Source organism: Adiantum capillus-veneris, chromosome 2 (assembly GCF_014529385.1).
Source record: "Adiantum capillus-veneris isolate H3 chromosome 2, ASM1452938v2, whole genome shotgun sequence".
Classification (NCBI taxonomy): Eukaryota; Viridiplantae; Streptophyta; class Polypodiopsida; order Polypodiales; family Pteridaceae; genus Adiantum; species Adiantum capillus-veneris.
In genome coordinates this window covers 117,906,921-117,911,726 of record NC_140932.1, presented here as the reverse complement: position 1 = coordinate 117,911,726, position 4,806 = coordinate 117,906,921, and the positions used below count along the sequence as shown (strand labels likewise).

The 4,806-nt window shown below is 41.8% G+C and overlaps 1 pseudogene; it reads left to right on the top strand.

Moving 5' to 3' along the window:
* Nucleotides 1-2,582: 2,582 nt before the first annotated feature.
* LOC147463458 (uncharacterized) lies at nt 2,583-4,500 on the top strand (annotated as a pseudogene).
* The last annotated feature ends 306 nt before the right edge of the window (nt 4,501-4,806 follow it).

Here is a 4,806-nt window from a genome sequence, read left to right as displayed (position 1 = left end):
TCTTCCTCCATCTCTCCCTCCACGCCTTCTCCCCACTCATTGAGCACGCTATCCATCTGCGCGCGCGCAGACGGATATCGTGCTCAATGAGTGGGGAGAAGGCGTGGAGGGAGAGATGGAGGAAGAGAGGTAAGAAGCATTTTGACTGTGTTCTGCCCAAGCTCTGCTTGGTTTGTGAAACATCACCCTCTCCAGTGCGAGCTCGCTGTCCGTCTGCGCACGCGTGGACAGATAGCGTGCTTGTACACCTGTGTCGTCATCATCAGACCTGCATTGAACCTGCATCTGGGTCGTCATCATTGGACCTGCATCGTCAGACCCTGCATCGTCTGCGTCGTCATCGTCAGACCCTGCGTCGTCGTCATCAGACCCATAGCCAAAGGTTCAGTATCGTGCAGTAGAACGCTGCTGCAGTTTACGCGAACTGCTGCAGTTTACGCGAGCTCAGGTGAACGTTGTAGGTTCCGTTTACCGTTTCCATTCGCTGCATTGTTCTGGCTTTGAAGACGGCAGATGCTGGAGATTCCCTGGCGTGGCGTGGCGTGCCTTGTACATGGTGAACTGGTTTTAGAATACCTAGGTGCAGGTGGGAGTAGTTTGGGATGTATCATCCCCCAAGCACCGTCCGCAGGTGGGAGTAGCTTTTAGACACCACTGAAATGCACCATAGTTTGGGATGGGGAAAAGTTGAGGCTGTAGGTCTTCGGATCAGGAAAAAATTATCTGCACATGTGGCCGCCTTGCACCCAAAAAAACACAACAAAAATAATAATAAATTCAGATCCCAGACCTCATAGAAGCTCATGATGTTGAGGTAAGCCACAATGTGTGAATTATTGTGATAATTTGTTCAAAACTTCTTGTGCTGGTTTCCTTTCAAGCGAGCTCAATCCTTCAATAATGAGCACAAGTTATGCTATAAGTTGGCTTTGTCTCCATCCATTCTTGTCATTCATGGCTTATCTCTTGCTTACTGTCAAGTGAAGGTCGCCATGCAAGACTTGTAGCTACTCGTGTGACCGATCCTTTGGCTTAGCATTTGCCACAACCTCCACTCCACCTCCCACATATTGTCCTTATTGCCCCGACAGACCAATTGCAAAAAGCTACTCCCAATGTGGACGGTTGTACTTACGAACTCTATGAAGGAGATAACTTTCCAATTTGCATAACTCACAAAGTTTCCAACATGCAATACATTATTCACGAGAGCACGGAGGTAAGTGTTTTGACAATAAGCGCTACACACATATAGCAAGCCATTTCTTTTGATGTAGATGTGCTACACAATTGAGTATTGTACATGCATACACATTCATGGATGGTCTCTCTTGTTTCTTTGAGCTTGTGTCGCCTCTTAGCGTTGTAATCAGTAGTGCCGAATTTACGAGGGATAAAAGATGCACTAGTGTGTACCATGTACCATCGGCCTTATCACCGCATGTGCCAGTGCGCCCTCCACTCTCAACAGCGAGTAGCTACTTCACCAGGCCAGCAGCAACACCAGCTTGTTGCACTTTCAAACCTAAAATATATTTACAACCTTGATGCCTCCTCCTTACCCTTTGGAATATTGCAAAGGAAAACCAAAAAGAACCTCCCACCCGGCCTACCCACTACACCAACTTATGGTTGGGATTCTAACTTGCACTTCATGTTCTAACAATCCAAACCCATTTAGCCTAAAGTTAAGTCCTATTATGAAGCTATTTATAACTTCCATATACACTCGGCCCTTAGAAATACAGTAACTTTTAATAGTAATCCATCTCAAGAACCACATAGTACCATGCAAGCTCCACTCTCTACCACCCTGCTGCTCTCTAATTTTCTTGGATTTTGGCAATCTAGGTATATATTTGTCATCAACAAACTCAAATTTCTCTCAACTTTGGCCATCCATTTGTCACCTGTAAGCTTTGAGCGTTGGTTATAGGACGTATGCCCCCTCTACTTTGCTTAAAATAAAAATGTCAAGGAAAATTTACTCTGGCAGTGCAATGCCGTTTGAGCACAAGCTTTGATTAAGGGTTCAAATCATGCCATTGCCATGGCCAATGTATGCTCAATCATTAAGCCACTGGAGCACTGCAAGCCACTTAATCCATAATTAAGAGGTGATTAGCAAAGTCGTTCCATTACTCAAAATCATGGCATGCTTAGTTGCAAGTTATTGGAGGCCAAAACAAATTAGTGTCTTTTGATGTTTCTCAAGGTATGTATATGAGTATACGGTACCTCAAGTCCACTTCAAAATCTTAATGGAGAATTGTTCCACTGAGAAAATTTTGGTGCTAGTTATTGGTTTTGACATGTTGCTATTTGGTTATTGGTTTTGACAGGTTTTGACGTGCAATTTTTATGACTTGAAACCATCTTGAAGGATCATTTTTATCAGGTATTTATCTTATGTTCATTTTTTAGCAGAAGGTCAAGCTTTTCTTCTTCTTCTTTGTCCTTTGGTATTTATATATTTGTTATGGTTTTTTTGCACTTGCAGTATTTTAAGAGAGAGTTAGTAATTGTAAAAAAAGTTTTGATTATGTTATTTATTTTCTTTATAGAGATTTAATATATTTACTATGGCTCCTAAACGCTCCATGAGAAAACGAGAAGCGAAATGTTCAGGGGGTATGACTCTACGGTCTGGGACTGTTCAAGGAAGGCAAGTTACACTTGAGGATGGTTCCTCAAGGATTCTACCAATGAGTCCGCCAAAGAAGTCTATGAAAAGAAGAAATCAATGTGTGTATGTTGATGATGAAGCGTGGTCCTTGGACAGGTCTATAGATGGAGCTTCTAACAGCACTGCTATCACTCCAAATACTGTTGGTCCATCTTTTGCTCCCACTCCACAAACTACTCACACAAAGAACAATAACCAGGATGAAATTTTGTATGGAAAGGTTTTTTGGAAGAGAGTCCCATCTCACCCCAAGCTACATACATTGAGCCATCCACCAAGCCACCCTCACGTGCAAGAAAAGGTAAAAAAAGTATAGAAAAAACCCCCCAATGTGTGCCTGTAGATGTTGATGTTGAGGAGGAGAGCTTTCCAACTTCTCTTCTACCAAAAAGATCCACCTTAGCATCAAAGTCTTGCTTCTCCGAGACTATTATGAATCGTTCTCTAAATGAGCGGATGCCAACAAAACGTACCACAGGTAGACGTTCTTTCCTTGTTTGTTTGCTTTTTATTACTCTAATTAATTATTACTTGCGTTAAGCATTGCCATGTCCTATGGTTTTCTAAGCATTCTTTGAGATTCTAAGCAATTGAAAATTGCATTTTCATGTTTAGGAGAGGAGTTTATTACATGTGTGGATGCTTTGTTATTGGATGTGGAAGCAATTGATGACCTAGCATGGCATAGGTAAGACTTACATATTTCTCTAAAAAGTTATATTACCATAATGTACTCTTATCATAATCATTTGTTTTGTGTTAGTATTGAAATGTGGTTCAAGAAAACACAAATCTATGATGGGTGTGAGTATGCATTGAAGGGGGAAATCTCCCAATATGTGGCAAGATTGATCTTTGCAGACTTCCCTACGTCCATGTTAGTTGATGGTATTCACAATCACACTATAGGTGAACTTTTTTTATGTCATTTGGGAGGCTTCGTGCTCATTATAGGATGCATATATGTTATGATGTAATTTTTCATTTTAACTTACTTGTGTAGGTAATGTAAAAGTTGTTCCTGAGTGGAACCACTTTTCCACTGCCTTGGCAACTGGTGTCATGGAGATTGCTGATGTTCACTTGGCAAACGAGGGTTTCTTGGTGACTTTGTCTCTTGCACAACATTTGGGAGATCTTGTCATGCAAGCTAATAGATTTAGTTTGCAGCTCCATCGCTCGTGGACTTTGATGTGTGATGGGGGATATATACACCCAAAGACTGGTGAGCAGGTGAGGTTGCCTTCTCTATCTAAAGCTTGCGTATGAATTTAGAGTTCTTCTTATTAAGTGATTTGTTCTCTCCTTTCACAGGTGATGGATCTCACTCTTGGTCTATTTTATCGTAAGAATGCTCAAAGCATTACACCTCATTATGATAGAAAGGCGGGGAGGATGTTTCTCCTAAGTTCTTTCCGGCCTCAAGAAGCTACCTCACAGAGTCTCCTCCTCGTTCATGTAATGACTATACAAGTTTAGCTGGAGATTTGATTCGAGGGGGAGCAGAGCGTACTGAGACTTTTTACAGGTAACTTTCTAGCGATGAACTCTTGTGAATCAGGACACACATCTTGATAGTTCTATGCAATCTCTTGTCGCTAAACTTTGATTATTATGTTCAACACAGTTGGCTGCTAGAAACATTCACATATGAGGACGACCATGTTATGGACATCTTTGCCGGGTGTGGTGGTTTGGGGCTTGCTTGCACAAAGGAGATACGTCACTGTCTAATGTTAGAGGGTGATTTCTTTGTCTTCTCTGAGTGTTTAGAGAAGAAAGTTTTTGGTCCTCCTGCTGAGGAGGAAAACTAGTAGATTAGCTACTTCCATTGGTGGACAATTATTTTTGTGGCTTGACTCTATGTATTGTTTGAGATAGTATTTTTTTAATGCAACAACGAGCAACATATGGAGATTGTGGGTTTTTTCCTTGTCCCCACAAGGGTTTTTTCATCCACAATCATGGTGCCTTGACTTGAAAATCGAGGCTCAATCTATATGGGGTTAGGGTAATGCAAGCAAATGCCTACTCAATAATCATCATGTATGTGTGTGTGTGTGTGTGTGGGGTGGGGTGGGGGGGGTCTCTCTTATTCTCTCTAATTGCTTATAGCATGA